Here is a 19,615-nt window from a genome sequence, read left to right on the forward strand (position 1 = left end):
GGAGGTATTTTGATGTGTGAGATATCTTGCTGGTATAAATGTTTAATAAGAGTGTAGACGTGTGATATCTTGCTGGTGTGAAGGTTTATTTGAGTCTAGACGTATGTGTGAACCTCGTGGTGTGCATGATTGGGGAAGTGTAAACTTGTGTGCTATCCTTCTGCTCTGAGTGGCTGGTGGAGTCTGTATATGTGTGATATGGTGCAGTTATGTATAATTGTTGGGAGTGCAGATGTGTGCTATTGTACCAGTATGAATTTCTGGTTCTGTTTACATGTGTGCTGTCTTGCTACTATGGCCTGATGTAGGCCTGTAGATGTTTGTGGTATCTTGCTGTTATGAATTTCTGGTGGTGTTTGGATTTAGTTGATGTCATGCTGCTATAAATGTTTGATGGAGTGTGGACATATGTAATATCTTGCTCATATGAATGTCTGGTGGTGTTCGAATATGAGTGATATCTTGCTGGTATGTGTCCTGGAGTATAGACTTGTGTGATAGCTTGCTTGTGACAAAGTGCCTCTTCTTCCGTGGTTACCTCAATTTTTGTGGACTCATTCACCCGTTTTTTGACTCTGAGTGCTTGGACACTCCTATGCAGGCCCCAGTGCATGAGCTCTTACTTACCTGTAACTGCAGTTCTCCAGTATTGTAATCTTTCATAGATTCACATGCTTGAATCATTCCCCACCGTTGAAGTAGGAGTCCCCGGTATCATAATAAGTAGTGTACATTATAATAATAGGTTATAAAAGAAAAGAAAAGCTCAATTTAACAGCCTATCTATGTCCTTTCTTGAAAAAGGACCAAAGCTATACATTGACCAATCAGGCGACAGCACCCTCTAGAACCCTCACCACAGAGGCTTCAGTTCCTCAGATTTTTTACCACACGTCAGGTGTTAGGAGTATCCCTGAGCTCTGCTCAGTTTTTCTCTTCAGAGGTTAATTCCACTGAATACTTCTCAGGTCAGCTTTAAAAATGATACCACAGAGGCTCTAGTTCCTCAGATTTTCATGCACAAAGGTGAGTTAGTACTGAAGGCCTAATAATAAAAGGTGATCCTCTATGGGGAGGAGGGTGGGTCGCATGTGAATCTATGAAAGATTACAAAACTGGAGAACTGCAATTACAGGTAAGTAACATTTTCTTCTCCAGTATTGAATCTTTCATAGATTCACATGCTTGAATCAGAATAGTCAGCAGTCCATAATTTCAATTCATATGCATATACAAAGCAAGTGGATGGTGGGTAGAAAAATATATCATAGCTCATCTTATTGGAATAGATGGCGTAAAACTGCTTGCCCCACTGCTGCATCGTATTTATCAGCCTCTTCCAAACAATAATGTTGCATGAAGGTGTGTCTGTAAGACCATGTCACTGCTCTGCAGATCTGCTGGAAAGACACACCCGCAAATAGAGCTGTTGATATAGATGGAATGGTTTCTTACCTGTAACTCCAGTTCTCTCGTAGGGGTATTTCCATGATAGTCATAAGCACAGAATAGTTCCGCGCGCCTGCGGGGACCCCGGAGCACTGTTGTGTAGTATATTCTTAAGTGCAATCATCAGCTCCTTGACAAAAAAAAGGTCTGTGAAAAACACTTAAGAATAACAATGTGCAGCCTATGTGAACAGCTACACAGGCCAAATTGTTAGAAGAAAAAACAGTTGTAGTGTAAATTTCACGTTTAAACCTCTATTTATTCTATAAATACATAAATAAATACATTCTCATATTTTATTTACACCTCTCATGAGAATAAAACAATGTAGGGCAGTGTAGCCCATAGGCTGCCATTATACAGAATGAAAATAGAGCTGTGCCTTTAAGAAAGTAAAGTCTTCCTGTTTCCCATCATGCACAGCAAAAGGCAGTTGCCTCAGTTCTTTTTTGGAGGCTATTAACCTGACATGAAGAAAAAACAAAACATTTGTTGGAGTACCAACCTCCATAATATTCATGTTCTATGTCAACTCCACCGGGGAGGAGGGAGGGTTGCTTATGACTATCATGGAAATACCCCTACGAGAGAACTGGAGTTACAGGTAAGAAACCATTCCTTCTCTCGTAGGGGATTTCCATGTATAGTCATAAGCACTGAATAGAGTAGCAAGCCCATCCCCATAACCGCGGTGGAGTAGATATAAGAATACTGAGAAAAACATGAATCATGCAAACAAATTCTTGAGCAAAGCCTGCCCAACCTGAGCATCTGCCCTAGCGTCTGTATCAAGGCAGTAATGCTTAGTAAAGGTATGGACCGACCTCCAAGTGGCAGTCTTGCATATTTCTGCCAAAGGGACATTTCTCATCAAGGCTACAGTAGCTGCTTTCCCTCTGGTAGAGTGGGCTTTTGGTCTACCACCAAGGGATTTGTTTGCTAACTGATAACATAACATTATACATGAAACAATCCATCTGGATAACGATTGTTTAGATGTGCCCAAACCTGTTCTGATTGGGCCATAGTTAATAAAAAGCTGTTGTGATTTTCGAAAGCTTTTTGTCCTGTCCAGGTAAAATTTCAAGACTCTCTTTACATCCAGAGAGTGCAGAGTTCTCTCAGCAGGGGTAGCTGGATTCTGAAAGAAAGTCGGTAATGAAATTGTTTGGTTCACATGGAAGTCGGAGACTACCTTAGGTAAAAATTTTGGATGAGTTCTCATTACCACTTTCGCAGAATGAAAAACCATGTAGGGTTCCTGAGCGCAAAGGGCCTGGATTTCGCTGACCCTACGCGCTGAAGTGATTGCCACCAGAAAAGCAGCTTTCCATGTGAGATGCTGCAGCGATGCCTTATGTATCGGCTCGAATGGCGGCAGCATCAGACGTGATAAGACAACGTTCAGTTCCCATGGAGGAGAAGGCTTTCTAATGGGAGGAAAAACCTTCTTTAAACCTTCTAGGAAATCCTTAATAATCGGAATCCGAAAAAAGGAAGTTTGTGAAGGACTCTTTCTGTATGCCGTTATCGCCGCCAAGTGAACTTTTATTGACGACAGTTGTAAGCCCGATTTTGCCAAACTTAACAAGTATGGCAGGATAGATTGTTCCCCACAGGAAACCGGGTCAATGTTGTTGTGTAAACACCAAATGCAGAATCTCTTCCACTTGCTTGCATAGGCTGATCGTGTGGAAGGGCGCTTTGCTTCCTTCAGAATTTCCATACAGTCAAGTGTCCATATTGCACTAGCTCAGGAGCCATGCTGCCAAACTCAACGATGAGGGGTTGGGATGAGATATCTGCCCTCTGAACTTCGTGAGAAGGTCCGGACGATATGGTAGCCTGATGTGTGGTTTGAGTGACCGGTGAAGAAGGTCTGGGAACCACCACTGGCGTGGCCACTCCGGAGCAATTAGGATCATTTTGGTCTGAACATTGGACAGCTTCTGGAGGACCGCCGGAATCAGGGGAAGCGGTGGAAAGGCGTAAAGAAATGCTCCTGACCAGCTTATCCACAGGGCATTCCCCAGTGTCCCTGGATGGTAATATCTGGAGGCGAAGTTTTGGCATTTTTTGTTTTCTGGGGTTGCGAATAGGTCTGTAGAGGGGGTACCCCAGAGTGCGAAAATGGAGTGAACGACGTCGTCGTGTAGTACCCATTCGTGGTTCTCGTCCATTACCCGACTGAGGGCATCCGCTTGAACATTCTGGATGCCGGGCAGGTGAGTTGCCACTAGTGACAGGTTCCTGGCTAAAAGCCAATGCCAGATTGTCTGAGCCTCTCTGGATAAAATTCTGGACCTGGTGCCTCCTTGTTTGTTCACGTAGTACATAGTGGCCATGTTGTCTGTCTGGAGAAGGAGAGTTTCCGTTCTCAGAGAGGGAAGGAAGGCTTTGAGCGCAAGGTGGACTGCGCGAAGTTCCAGCAGGTTGATGTGATAGAGACTCTCTCTCTGTGACCACTCGCCTTGGACTCGAAGATGTTCCATGTGCGCCCCCCATCCGATCAGTGACGCATCTGTTACGATGGTTTGAGATGGGGGCCGTTGTTGGAACGGAATCCCCACCAAGAGATTGCTGGGTAAACACCACCACTTGAGGGATTGTAGGGTGTGAGGAGAAAGAAGGACTTTGTTCTCCCAATCGTCCCTCAGTTGACACCACTGATCCTCCAGGTTTTCCTGCAATGGTCTCATATGGAGGCGAGCATTGGGAACCAGATGGATACAAGACGCCATCGAGCCCAGTAGAGAAGCTATTATTCTTGCAGTGGCTTGAGGTCTCTCCTGCAGTTGTTTGCACTTCTGGAGAATCGATAACCGTCGTTCCTCCGAAGGAAACACCTTTCCTAGCCTGGTATCTACAATGGCCCCTAAGTAATGCAACCTCTGAACAGGTGTTGCTGTAGATTTCAGGAGATTGACTTGAAGACCAAGTTTTTGCAGCAGTTGTAGAGTCCATTCGAAATGTTGCTGTGTCTCGAGACAACTGGAAGCCTTTATAAGCCAATCGTCTAGATAGGGGTAGACGAATATTCGCTGTTTCCTCAAGTGGGCGGCTACTACCGCCATGCATTTGGAAAAAGTTCTTGGCGCTGATTTTAGGCCGAAAGGTAGAACTGCAAATTGGTAATGGCGTTTCCCGACGGTGAACCTTAGGAATTTTCGATGTTTCTTGGTTACTGGGATATGAAAGTAAGCGTCGCAAAGATCGATCGCACATAGCCAGTCGCCCTGACGTAGATGTGGATAAATTTGGTGTAAGGCTAACATCCTGAATTTTTCTTTGCGAATCCATTTGTTTGCTGTCCTCAGATCTAAGATGGGACGAAACTCTTGTTTGTCTTTTTTCGGTACAAGGAAATATCTCGAATAAATCCCCTTCCCTTGTTGGCTGATGGGAACGGGTTCTATGGCTCTTTTTTGCAATAGGATATTGACCTCTAACTGTAGAGCTTCGAGATGGCGGTTGGCTGTTTTGGGTGGAACAGATGGTGGAGAACTGGTGAATCTGAGAGCGTAACCATGTCTCACAATATTCAATACCCAGGCGTCTGTTGTGATGCGTAGCCACTCGTCCAGATGATTTGAGATACTTCCCCCTACCGGAGTGGATAACGGAGGAGGGGGAAGCAAAGATTCAGGGCTTAGACATGGGAGCCTGTCGAGTTGCCTGAGTTTGAGGTGTTGAACGACCCCTTGTCGACCTTCGCTGAGTAGAGAAACCCCTTTGATACTGCTGTTGTTGCTGCTGCTAGGGGCGCGAAGACATCCAGTGTGGCGACTGATACCGGTGGGTGAAAAGTCGTCGTTGATATGGCCGGAAAACCTTTCTTTGTTCTTTCGGTCTTTCCATGCCTACCGCTTTCAAGGTATCTAGATCAGCTTTCATTCTAGCCATCTCGTCATCGGCATGAGAACCGAACAAGGTGGAGCCCGAGAAAGGCAGGTTTTGTATTCTCTGCTGCGCTTCAGGTTTGAGTGATGTAAGTCTCAACCATGCATGCCTTCTGAGCGCTATCCCGTGTGCATAATTGTGTGCGGATAGCACCGAAGAGTCAGCTGCAGCACTTATAATTTGGTTAGACACCATGGCTCCCTCACCCACGACCTCCAGGAAATCTTCCCTTTTATCCTTAGGAAGATGTTCCGCAAACTGCATCAAAGAGTCCCAGAGGGCACGATCGTACCGCCCTAATAACGCAGTAGCGCTGGCTGCCTTCATCGTGACGGCTGCAGTAGAGCATACTTTTCGTCCTGCAGCATCTATCTTTCTGCTCTCTTTATCTGGAGGTGAAGAAGAAGATGGTGAGGTTGAATGCAGTTTCTTTGCCGCTACTATGACCACCGAATCAGGAACTGGGTCCGACCTCCAGAATAGAGGATCTTGTTCTGGTGGACGATATTTTTTAATAAGTCTGGAAGGAGCAGACTTTGTTGCGGCCGGTGCAAGGAAAATATCCATTGCTGGTTCAAGGAGACCTGGAACCAGTGGAAGCAAAGGTCTGGAAGATGTCCTGTGATGCAAGGTCTCGAAGATCACTGACGTCGATGGGGCAGGTACCGCCAGCGGGATGTTCAGCTTGGTTGCCCCTCGTACTAAGACCTCCTGGAACGTATTCACATCATCTATGGGGGACACTCTCGGGGACGGTGAGTCCGATAGGGTTGGAGAGTAGTCCCGTGTAGACGAAGAAGAACGCCTGTGATGTGAATGCTGAGATCTCTGTGGGTCATGACGGTGCCGAGAGGAAGAAGAGCGTCTAGAGGAATGTCCCGAACGTCTTACAGACCGCGTTGGAGTCCTCAAAACAGACTCTGAAGGCGGAGCCGGAAGAGGCGCCGTAGGTGTTACCGGCGTCTGTGGCAATGGTGATTGTCGAGGAGAGAGTTGTGGAGACGCTGGAAGGAGGATGAGTGAAGCCGAGGATTCTGAGGTTGTATAAACCCTCCTAGGTCTTTTTGATTGTCTCGACGTCGACACACTCCTCGACGTCGAAGTACGGTGACGGCGAGTGCCCTTCGCCGTCGATTCTTCTCACCGTTGAGAATCTCTCGACGTCGCCGTGATGACGGTGAACGTCTACGACGTCGAGCACCCCTCGACGTTGATCGATCTCGCCGTTTCGACGGCGAACCGGATTCAGATCTCCTCGACGTGGAACGTCCTCGCCGTGTCGACGGTGACCCAGATCTCGACGGCGAAAGTCCACGCCGTCTCGACGGCGAAATCGGCGTCGACGGCGAGCGATGTCTCTTTCTCGCCGGCGAACCACTCCTCGACGGCGAGCATGTTGGCGCCGTTCCTTGCCTCGACGTCGACGCCCTCGACATCGTCGGAGACCTGTGCCGTTTTTGAGCCGGTCTGGTCGGAGTTATAGAGGAACCAGTGTGAGCCCTGGTAGAAGACTGACCTTCTCCTCGCTCTGTGGTAGAATGACCACTTTTCCTCCTGTCCTCTTTCGCCTGGAGTCGGATCTTCTCCCTGTCACGAAGGGTCCTTCTGGAGAAGGTTTTGCAGATGTCACACGACTCCGGTTTGTGGCTGGATGGAAGGCAAATTATGCAGACCCGATGTGGATCTGTTTTGGCCTTTTTTCTGCCACAAGAAGGACATTTGTCAAACAGTGAAGGCATTTCTGAAGTAGAAAAACCTCAAAATTCTGTCAGAATCTCACAGAAAAAAACAGAAAATTATCACTCAATGTTAAAAACGTCGAGTGAAAATGAAATTCAAAAGATTTTAAATGAATTTCTGTCACAAAAGGATTTTGTGAGGTAGAGCTCAATGCTTCAGGGTCCTGTCAGAAAGGAGCCGGAAAAAAGAACTGAGGCAACTGCCTTTTGCTGTGCATGATGGGAAACAGGAAGACTTTACTTTCTTAAAGGCACAGCTCTATTTTCATTCTGTATAATGGCAGCCTATGGGCTACACTGCCCTACATTGTTTTATTCTCATGAGAGGTGTAAATAAAATATGAGAATGTATTTATTTATGTATTTATAGAATAAATAGAGGTTTAAACGTGAAATTTACACTACAACTGTTTTTTCTTCTAACAATTTGGCCTGTGTAGCTGTTCACATAGGCTGCACATTGTTATTCTTAAGTGTTTTTCACAGACCTTTTTTTTGTCAAGGAGCTGATGATTGCACTTAAGAATATACTACACAACAGTGCTCCGGGGTCCCCGCAGGCGCGCGGAACTATTCAGTGCTTATGACTATCATGGAAATCCACTACGAGAGAAATAGCTCTTGCAGAGTGAGGCTTCATCCCACTAGTCAATGGTTTCCCTGCGTTTGCATGGCAGAAATGAATGGTTTCAGCAATCCATCTTCTGATTGTGGCTTTGGTTGCTGTAAAGCCTTTCCTGAACTTTACATATGAGACAAATAACTGGCTTAATTTGCGAAAGTGTTGTGTTCTATATAAATAGAATCTAATGTAACTTCTAACATCCAAAGTGTGAAGCGTCTGTTCGGCAGTCGACTGGGGATTTGGAAAAAAAATTCTTAGAATGATGGGTTCCTTTAGATGGAAATCCAATGGAGTAATAGGTATGAATTTAGGTTCATTCTAAGGAGTATACTGTCCTTCTTGAACTGCATGAAGGGCTTGTTAATGGTAAAGGCTTGTATCTCATCTAGTCTTCTAGGAGATGTCAGTGCTAACAACAATGCAGTTTTCCCTGTAAGATATTTTAGGTCTGCCTTGTGTATAGGCTCAAATGGGGCTCTCATTAGCTGGCTTAAGACAATATTAAGATGCCACGTAGGAGGTGTTTTTCTTACTGGGGGAAAAACTCTGAACAGCCCTTTCATAAACTGCATGATAACTCTTGATGACCATAGGGAGGGTGTTTTGTCCTCTCCTTTAATTAAGATATTGCTACCAAGTGAACTCTTATAGATGTGTTTGTGGTCCTGATTTTGCTACTTGCAAAAGATATGGTAAAATTTGTTCAGGATTGGAAGAAAATTGGTGCAAGTTTCTTTGGTACCACTGTAGGAAGTTGGCTCTGTATGTGCTATTTCAAAGTAAGGAATAGCATGCACAGAGTCCAAGGGTTCCCCTTAGAGGTAAAATAGTGGTAAAAATAGATAATACTAATGCTCTATTTTGTGGTAGTGTGGTCGAGCAGTAGGCTTATCCAAGGAGTAGTGTTAAGCATTTGTTGTACATACACATAGACAATAAATGAGGTACACACACTCAGAGACAAATCCAGCCAATAGGTTTTGTATAGAAAAATATCTTTTCTTAGTTTATTTTAAGAACCACAGGTTCAAATTTAACATGTAATATCTTGTTTGAAAGGTATTGCAGGTAAGTACATTAGGAACTTTGAATCATTTCAATTGCATGTATACTTTTCAAGTTATTGACAAATAGCTACTTTAAAAGTGGACACTTAGTGCAATTTTCACAGTTCCTGGGGGAGGTAAGTTTTTGTTAGTTTTACCAGGTAAGTAAGACACTTACAGGGTTCAGTTCTTGGTCCAAGGTAGCCCACCGTTGGGGGTTCAGAGCAACCCCAAAGTCACCACACCAGCAGCTCAGGGCCGGTCAGGTGCAGAGTTCAAAGTGGTGCCCAAAACGCATAGGCTAGAATGGAGAGAAGGGGGTGCCCCGGTTCCGGTCTGCTTGCAGGTAAGTACCCGCGTCTTCGGAGGGCAGACTAGGGGGGTTTTGTAGGGCACCGGGGGGGACACAAGCCCACACAGAAATTTCACCCTCAGCAGCGCGGGGGCGGCCGGGTGCAGTGTAGAAACAAGCGTCGGGTTTTCAATGTTAGTCTATGAGAGATCAACGGATCTCTTCAGCGCTGCAGGCAGGCAAGGGGGGGCTTCCTCGGGGAAACCTCCACTTGGGCAAGGGAGAGGGACTCCTGGGGGTCACTTCTCCAGTGAAAGTCCGGTCCTTCAGGTCCTGGGGGCTGCGGGTGCAGGGTCTTTTCCAGGCGTCGGGACTTAGGTTTCAGAGAGTCGCGGTCAGGGGAAGCCTCGGGATTCCCTCTGCAGGCGGCGCTGTGGGGGCTCAGGGGGGACAGGTTTTGGTACTCACAGTCGGAGAGTAGTCCGGGGGTCCTCCCTGAGGTGTTGGTTCTCCACCAGCCGAGTCGGGGTCGCCGGGTGCAGTGTTGCAAGTCTCACGCTTCTTGCGGGGAGTTGCAGGGTTCTTTAAAGCTGCTTCTTGAGACAAAGTTGCAGTCTTTTTGGAGCAGGTCCGCTGTCCTCGGGAGTTTCTTGTCGTCGTCGAAGCAGGGCAGTCCTCAGAGGAGTCAGAGGTCGCTGGTCCCTTTGGAAGGCGTCGCTGGAGCAGAGTTCTTTGGAAGGCAGGAGACAGGCCGGTGAGTTTCTGGAGCCAAGGCAGTTGTTGTCTTCTGGTCTTCCTCTGCAGGGGTTTTCAGCTAGGCAGTCCTTCTTCTTGTTGTTGCAGGAATCTAATTTTCTAGGGTTCAGGGTAGCCCTTAAATACTAAATTTAAGGGCGTGTTTAGGTCTGGGGGGTTAGTAGCCAATGGCTACTAGCCCTGAGGGTGGGTACACCCTCTTTGTGCCTCCTCCCAAGGGGAGGGGGTCACAATCCTAACCCTATTGGGGGAATCCTCCATCTGCAAGATGGAGGATTTCTAAAAGTTAGAGTCACCTCAGCTCAGGACACCTTAGGGGCTGTCCTGACTGGCCAGTGACTCCTCCTTGTTATTCTCATTATTTTCTCCGGCCTTGCCGCCAAAAGTGGGGGCCGGGGCCGGAGGGGGCGGGCAACTCCACTAGCTGGAGTGTCCTGCGGTGCTGTGACAAAGGGGTGAGCCTTTGAGGCTCACCGCCAGGTGTTACAGCTCCTGCCTGGGGGAGGTGTTAGCATCTCCACCCAGTGCAGGCTTTGTTACTGGCCTCAGAGTGACAAAGGCACTCTCCCCATGGGGCCAGCAACATGTCTCTAGTGTGGCAGGCTGCTGGAACTAGTCAGCCTACACAGATAGTCGGTTAAGTTTCAGGGGTCACCTCTAAGGTGCCCTCTGGGGTGTATTTTGCAATAAAATGTACACTGGCATCAGTGTGCATTTATTGTGCTGAGAAGTTTGATACCAAACTTCCCAGTTTTCAGTGTAGCCATTATGGTGCTGTGGAGTTCGTGTTTGACAAACTCCCAGACCATATACTCTTATGGCTACCCTGCACTTACAATGTCTAAGGTTTTGTTTAGACACTGTAGGGGTACCATGCTCATGCACTGGTACCCTCACCTATGGTATAGTGCACCCTGCCTTAGGGCTGTAAGGCCTGCTAGAGGGGTGTCTCACCTATACTGCATAGGCAGTGAGAGGCTGGCATGGCACCCTGAGGGGAGTGCCATGTCGACTTACTCGTTTTGTCCTCACTAGCACACACAAGCTGGCAAGCAGTGTGTCTGTGCTGATTGAGAGGTCTCCAGGGTGGCATAAGACATGCTGCAGCCCTTAGAGACCTTCCTTGGCATCAGGGCCCTTGGTACTAGCAGTACCAGTTACAAGGGACTTATCTGGATGCCAGGGTCTGCCAATTGTGGATACAAAAGTACAGGTTAGGGAAAGAACACTGGTGCTGGGGCCTGGTTAGCAGGCCTCAGCACACTTTCAATTGTAAACATAGCATCAGCAAAGGCAAAAAGTCAGGGGGGCAACCATGCCAAGGAGGCATTTCCTTACAACCACCAAATACAAAAACGCTTCCATTTTAGCTGATATGATTTATTGGTAGACTCTGCTCTAGTCTTGGCTAGAATCTCTCTACAATCAGGTGGAATGTCTAGGTCTTTAAAATCATGGTGTTCAGCAGCCAAGCCGCTAAATGTAGATGCTTCGGATTGGGATGCAAGATTTGCCCTCTGTTCATTGTTAGCATTGCCTGACTGGGCAGTAACTGGCCATGCGGCTTTTCCAATAGCAGTAGAAGTTCTGTGTACCAGAACTGCCTGGGCCATTTGGGAGCTATGAGGATGATCCTGCGTGGTTCTCCCATCCTTTTGCGAAGTATCCGTGGGATTAGAGGAATCGGGGGAAAAGCGTAGGCAAATATTTTTGACCATCTGTTCGAAAATGCATTTCCACATGACCCTTTTTGGAGACGCCAACTTGCGTAGTACTGGCATTTCCTGTTGTTTCTGGTGGCAAAGAGGTCTAGTTTTGGCATTCCCCATCAGATGAGTATGTTCTGCAATGTTTGCTGGTCTAATTCCCATTTGTGGCAGGTTGTTGCTCAATTCTGGGAAGGAACAAATGGAGTGTAAGAGCTATGGCTTTGAGCTCAAGATAGTTGATGTGCATTTTCTTGTCGGTATTGGTCCATTTCCCACTGATGGAAAGATCTTGCAGGTGAGCGTCCCAGACCTGTAGTGACGCATCTGTCGTTATTACGTAATCTGTCACTGAGGACAGAAAAGTTAGTCCCACTGCCAAATTCTCTTTCTGCGTCCACCACAGCATACAGGAACTCATTACGTGCGTTATTTGTATGGTGTCGTCAAAGGAGCCCTGAGACTGTTTCCACTGCTTGCCTAGCCCCTCTTGCAGTGGCCTCATGTGAAGTCTGCAGTTCGGAATTAAAGGAATGCAAGAAGATAGCATTACTAGGAACCATTTGTATATCCAAACTGAAAAATACCTTCTTATGATTAGATTGCGAGCTAATTGTTGTATTCTTATCTGTCTGTCCAAAGAGGCCATTGCTTTGTCTGTGTTGGTGTTGCTAATTGCACCTAGGAAGGCTATTTTGTTTTTGGAGTGGAAGAGTGTAGGAAGCTGGCTCTGTATATACTATTTCAAAGTAAGAAACAGAGTGCACAGAGTCCAAGGGTTCCCCTTAGAGGTAAGATGGTGGCAAAATGAGATAATTCTAATGCTCTATTTTGTGGTAGTGTGGTCGAGCAGTAGGCTTATCAGAGGGTAATGTTAAGCATTTGTTGAACACACACAGGCAATAAATGAGAAACACACACTCAAAGACTTACTCCAGGCCAAAAGATTTGAAGTAAATAAATAAAATGCAAGCTACTCTATGCAGGTAAGTTAGGAACTTTGAATAAAAGCAATAACATATACAGTCTTTGTTAAAATGGCTATTTTAAAAGTTGACACAGTGCAAAAATCAAAAGTTCCTTGGGATGGTAAGTAATGGTTAAATTGTGAGGTAAGTAAAACACTTACAAGTCTCAGTTCCTGGGCATAGGCAGCTCACCGTTGGGGGTTCGAGGCAACCCCAAAGTTACCATACCAGCAGCTCAGGGCCGGTGAGGTGCAGAGGTCAAAGAGGTGCCCAAAAGACATAGGCGCCTATGGAGAACAGAGGTGCTCCGGTTCCAGTCTGCCAGCAGGTAAGTACTCGTGTCCTCGGGAGGCAGACCAGGGGGGTTTTGTAGAGCACTGGGGAGGACACAAGTAAGCACAAAAAACACACCCTCAGCGGCACAGGGGTGGCCAGGTGCAGCGTGTAAAGCAGGCCTCGGGTTTTAGATAGGAAATAATGGAGGGACCCAGGGGTCACTCTAGCGGTGCAGGCAGGCACGGGGGGCTTCTCGGGACAGCCACCACCTGGGCTAGGCAGAGGGTCACCTGGGGGTCACTCCTGCACTGAGGTTCAGTTCCTATTAGTCCTGGGGGCTGCGGGTGCAGTGCTTGGTCCAGGCGTCGGGTCCCTTGTTACAGGTAGTTGCGGTCAGGGGGATTCTCTCTGCAGGCGTCGCTGTGGGGGTCCAGGGGGGTCGTCTCAGGCTACTCACGGGGTCGCAGTCGCCGGGGGGTCCTCCCAGTGGTGTTTGTTCTCTGGATCTCGAGCCGGGAGCGTCAGGTGCAGAGTGTGAAGACTTACGCTTCTGGCAGGAAGAGTGAGTTCTTTGGAAGTTGCTTCTTTGTTGCAAAGATGTAGCTGTTTTTGAGCAGAGCCGCTGCTCACGGGAGTTCCTTGGTCCTGGGGGTCAGGGCAGTCCTCTGAGGCTTCAGAGGTTGCTGGTCCCTGTTAGATGCGTCACTGGTTGCAGGTTTTCAACTCTGGACACAGGCCGGTAGGGCTGGGACCGAAGCAGTTGCTGTCGTCCGTCGTCTCTGCAGGCTTGTAGGTCAGCAGTCCTTCTTTGTAGTTCAGGTTGCAGGAATATGATTTCCTGGGTTCTGGGGTGCCCTGAAATACTAGATTGTGTGTTTAGGTCTGGGAGGGCAGTAGCCAATGGCTACTGTCCTGGGGGGTGGCTACACCCTCTTTGTGCCTCCTCCCTGTGGGGATGGGGGCACATCCATAATCCTATTGGGGGAATCCTCCAAAACTAAGATGGAGGATTTCTAAAGGCAGGGGGTCCCCTTAGCTCAGGGCACTTTAGGGGCTGTCCTGACTGGTGGGTGACTCCTCCTTGTTTTCCTAATTACCTCCTCCAGCCTTGCCGCCAAAAGTGGGGGCAGTGGCCGGAGGGGCTGGCATCTCCACTAGCTGGAATGCCCTGGGGAGCTGTAACAAAGAGGGTGAGCCTTTGAGACACACCGCCAGGTGTTACAGTTCCTGCTGGGGGAGGTGTGAAGCACCTCCACTCAGTGCAGGCTTTGTTCCTGGCCACAGAGAGAGACAAAGTCACTCTCCCCATGTGGCCAGCAACTCGTCTAGTTGTGGCAAACTGGCAGAAACTGGTCAGCACAATACACAAGGGAGAGCGGATGGGAGCAAGGGGAAAAAAACCAAACCGTACTCGGCTCCCACAAGAACACAATCACAAAAAAGGGGAGTACGGGGTTGTATATAAAGTGGGGGGGTCAGTAGTGTACTAATTGTGACGCTAGACCACTCGTAGTCCTCAACTAGAGGTGAAAATTGGGTGGGCTGTGTAGTGATGTTCGGTCTGGGGGGAAGGAGGGGAGCTGGGGAAAAAACAAGGAGAGGAAAGTTTCCTTTACGGACTAGGTGGTCTCACACACTATATAGTGTCATGCTTCATCATATGACCACCTAGCCCCACCCAGGTAGGACAGTGCCACCTGGGCGGACTCAACCTCACTGTTAAAAGAACAGGAGGGAGTGCGTAAATTAATCTTATTCCTGGAAATAGGGATCCAGCTATACTAGGGAAATAAAAACACCTACTCAGGTACCCGGGTAACTTTAATGGGGGTCCTGTGTGGTGTGGTTAAAAAGGATGGGGAACCAGTGTGAGAGCAATGACTCACAAGGTCACCTGTCTAAAATGGGGTAGCCGACATGTTTCTGCCCTTATGGTGGAGCTATGGAGAGTCTCTGGGCATTCATCAGGGCATTGGATCCCTGTAGTGATTCCTACTTAAACACTGCGAAAATAATCACATATGGAAGGGAGGGCCTACCTTAACCAAGAAAATATCTGGGGAGGACCTAAAGAAAAAGGGATGAAAACAGACCAAAACATAGTGAATAATAAAACACAGCACACCAAGACAATTTCTTACCCTCACAGTAGCCTCAACTGTGAGGGTAAGAAATTGTCTTCCCAACCCTAATACGTACCGTGCATTACCTACCTCGATGCTATTGCGATTTAATATTTTGCAACCAGCACTTCTGCGGCGTGCATGAATTTTTGACACGTGTGGATTGGTGTGCTGTGTTTTATTATTCACTATGTTTTGGTCTGTTTTCATCCCTTTTTCTTTAGGTCCTCCCCAGATATTTTCTTGGTTAAGGTAGGCCCTCCCTTCCATATGTGATTATTTTCGCAGTGTTTAAGTAGGAATCACTACAGGGATCCAATGCCCTGATGAATGCCCAGAGACTCTCCATAGCTCCACCATAAGGGCAGAAACATGTCGGCTACCCCATTTTAGACAGGGGACCTTGTGAGTCATTGCTCTCACACTGGTTCCCCATCCTTTTTAACCACACCACACAGGACCCCCATTAAAGTTACCCGGGTACCTGAGTAGGTGTTTTTATTTCCCTAGTATAGCTGGATCCCTATTTCCAGGAATAAGATTAATTTACGCACTCCCTCCTGTTCTTTTAACAGTGAGGTTGAGTCCGCCCAGGTGGCACTGTCCTACCTGGGTGGGGCTAGGTGGTCATATGATGAAGCATGACACTATATAGTGTGTGAGACCACCTAGTCCGTAAAGGAAACTTTCCTCTCCTTGTTTTTTCCCCAGCTCCCCTCCTTCCCCCCAGACCGAACATCACTACACAGCCCACCCAATTTTCACCTCTAGTTGAGGACTACGAGTGGTCTAGCGTCACAATTAGTACACTACTGACCCCCCCACTTTATATACAACCCCGTACTCCCCTTTTTTGTGATTGAGAAACTGGTCAGCCCCACACTAGAAGTTGGATTGGTATTCAGGGGGCATCTCTAAGATGCCCTCTGGGTGCATGTTAGTATAAATTGCACACTGGCATCAGTGCGCATTTATTGTGCTGAGAGGTTTGATACCAAACTTCCCAGATTTCAGTATAGCCATTATGGAACTGTGGAGTTTGTGTTTGACAAACTCCCAGACCATATACTCTTGCACTTACAATGTCTAAGGTTTTGCTTAGACACTGTAGGGGCATAGTGCTCATGCACATATGCCCTCACCTGTGGTAAGGTGCACCCTGTAGGGCTGTAAGGCCTGCTAGAGGGGTGACTTACCTATGCCACAGGCAGTGTGAGGTTAGCAGGGCACCGTGAGGGGAGTGCCATATCAACTTAGTCATTTTCTCCCCACCAGCACACACAAGCTGTGAGGCAGTGTGCATGTGCTGAGTGAGGGGACCCAGGGTGGCATAAGACATGCTGCAGCCCTTAGAGACCTTCCCTGGCATCAGGGCCCTTGGTACCAGGGGTACCAGTACCAGTTACAAGGGACTTATCTAAGTGCCAGGGCTCGGCCAATTGTGGAAGCAAAGGTACAGTTTAGGTAAAGAACACTGGTGCTGGGGCCTGGTTAGCAGGGTCCCAGCACACTTTCAAATCATAACTTAGCATCAGCAAAGGCAAAAAGTTAGGGGGTAACCATGCCAAGGAGGCATTTCCTTACAACATTTGTCTGTCGAACCTTACCAGAATCACAAGAGAATTAACTGCATGAACTGTCAGCACTGCCGTACTCGAGAATCGTTTTCCAATAGAATTGAGTCGGCGTCCATCTCTATCAGGTGGTGTTGTAATGGGTGCTGATGGATTTTTGGAAAGCCTCTAGGCAGCTTGACTTATCACAGATTCTGGCTCTGGATGTCCTAATAAACAAGCTGGTGCATTGTCTGGAACTTTATATTTCTTATCCAGTCTTGGCATGACTGCTGCAGTGGTGGCTGGATTCTTCATAGTACGAATACCCTAATGTCAGATGAAATATATTATGTGTATTGCTTTCACTGACTTCTCTCTGGGTTCCTTAAAATCATACAAGAAACAGTCTGTTTGTTTAGAGGTAACTGAAACCTTTTCGCTGCACACTCCATTAAAACCACCAATGTTGTCCGGTGGAGAGTCAACAGGAGGTGGCTGTGGTGGTGATGGTGGCTGTATGATGTAGTTGTTCCATTCTGAAGACGTGGAGGATTGATCCCTTATTTCTCCTTCTTCCTGTTCGTCCTGCGATGTATGTTGATCATCTGATGGTGGATCCGCTAATGGCATGGTAGACCGTGGAATCCCTGAAAAGGATAGCAAGGAAGGGCGAGTAGGCGGCATTTGTAGAGGTGATCTTGCCGGTGTTTGAAGCTGCGATGGAGGTGCAGATTGTGCAGGTTCAGGAACGCGTTTAGAGTAATCCTGCAGAATTGCTTGCAGGTTACAAATCAAGTCCTGTGGCATCTGGACTCTTTGATCCTGTATTGGTGTGCTAGGCTGGTAGGTCTGTTGTACGTTCTCAGTGATGTAAACGTTGGAATGATAGAACTGATCATCATCCTGTTCATCATCCTGGTACTTAACCCCCAATGGGCTGTGAGCTACTCCAAATGGTCCTTCATCCTCTGACTCATCGTCTATTAAATGATGCGGTGGAAATGGAGTGACTTTACTTGGGGAGGTGTGCTCCGGATGTAATAGTTGGTCTGCAGGGGACAGGTCAGTTACAGGCATCAAGGTTATTGAAAGCAACATGGTTGTTGGAGGTAACTTCGTCAACAGCGACAACAATAGTATTTTCGACAGTGGCCTCGTCGATGATGGCTTAGTCGACAGTGGTGTCGTTGATGGAGGCTTTGTAAATGATGAGGTCGTCGACGGTGGCTTCGTCGACGATGAGATTGTCGTTGGTGGTTTTGTTGATGATGAGGTCGTCGACGGTCGCGTCATCAGTGAAGATAATCGTTTGGTAACCCTTGTCGACGGCAAGGATGTCACCATAGTTGTAGCGCTCATCAACGGAAGTATCTTATTTTTTTTAGCCGACGGAGGCCTCGTCGTAATCCTGCAGGATACAATGGTCGTCGATGACAATGGAGATGAGGACATTATCATAGACGATGTTGCCGTTGTGAAAGTTGGTGTTATGGTTGTAGATGTCGTTGATGACATCATCGACGGTTAAGTAATTTTTGAGATTTTTTATTTTTTATCAGGAATTATTTTTGTTGTAGAAGGAAGCGATTTCGACATTTTTCTGACAGAACTTTCTCTAGTAGCCAGTGTTGAAGGCTCAGAAGAGACTCTTGAGGAACATTTCTTATGTGGCACCATCTCTTCTCCATGAGATTTTTTGAGTGATTTTTTTTGTGTGGTCCTGGAGTGTCCGCTTCCAAAGATCTTTCTGTCTTGTGGGATTTCTCAGTTTGCACAGTCATCACTCTCTTCCCCAGAGAATGTATGTTCTTTTGATTTACGTTTACGTGTTAGGGTTTTCTGTGAGAAAGCTCTACAGATCTTGCAGTCCAAAACCTTATGCTGTAGATAGAGACAATAAATACATTCACTGTGAGGGTCTTCTGAGTAAAGTCTCTTTTTGCCAAAGGTGGTACATGGCTTAAAAAGGCCTTTTTTGGAGATCCTGACATGGTGGGAATGTCCCAGGCTGTAATAAAATATCATTTTTAAAGCTGACCTGAGAAGTATTCAGTGGAATTAACCTCTGAAGAGAAAAACTGAGCAGAGCTCAGGGATACTCCTAACACCTGACGTGTGGTAAAAAATCTGAGGAACTGAAGCCTCTGTGGTGAGGGTTCTAGAGGGTGATGTTGTCTGATTGGTCAATGTGTAGCTTTGGTCCTTTCTTAAGAAAGGACACAGATAGGCTGTTAAATTGAACTTTGCTTTCCTTTTAACCCCTTCTGTGCCGCGGACGTAGTGGTTACGTCCTGCGGCACAGTGCTGCTGTGCCGAGGACGTAACCACTACGTCCTCGGCACACAGCCCAGAGGGAGCGCTCTCGCTCCCTCTGTGGGGTTCCCCCCCACCCCCCCAAGTCAGGGATGGAAGGGGAAGCCCTTCCCCTCCCACCCCCGACCCCCCCCAACCCCCCCTGTGACGTCAGCGCGCGAGCGCGCGCTGATTAGTCACAGGGTCTCCCCCATCGCGCTGGAAGCAGAGCTTCCAGCGCGATTGAAAAAGAAATGCTTTTGCATTTCTTTTTCAATCCCATGGGGGAGGCCCCGAGAGGCTTCAAAGGGAAGGAAATGTATTTCCTTCCCTTTGAAGTCTCTCACAGGTTTCAAAAGCTGGATTGCTTGCAATCCGGCTTTTGAAACCCCACTAGACACCAGGGATTTTTTTTTTCTTCTTGAAATTGGCAAAAGGGAGCGACCCCTTGGGCAAGGGTCGCTCCCAGGGGGGCATTTTTTTAGGAAGGCCTTTTCTGCCCCCCCTGGGGGCAGATTGGCCTATTATTAGGCTGATCTGCCCCCAGGGGGGGCAGAAACCTCTAGGCACCAGGGACCCTTTTTTTTTTTTTTTTTTTTGGTGATGAATTCTTTTTTTTTAGGTGGGGAGCGATCCCTTAGGCAAGGGTCGCTCCCCTACGGGGCAATATATATTTAGGCCATTTCTGCCCCCTTTGGGGGCAGATTGGCCTATTTTGATAAGGCCAATCTGCCCCCAAGGGGGGCAGAAACCATTAGACACCAGGGAGTTTGTATTTTGTACGCGAATGTCACGCAACAAAGCGACCCCTTTGGCAAGGGTCGCTCCCAGGGGGGGCAATTTTTTGGGAAGGCCTTTTCTGCCCCACCTGGGGGCAGATCGGCCTA

The sequence above is a fragment of the Pleurodeles waltl genome, chromosome 12, assembly GCF_031143425.1.
Source record: "Pleurodeles waltl isolate 20211129_DDA chromosome 12, aPleWal1.hap1.20221129, whole genome shotgun sequence".
Classification (NCBI taxonomy): Eukaryota; Metazoa; Chordata; class Amphibia; order Caudata; family Salamandridae; genus Pleurodeles; species Pleurodeles waltl.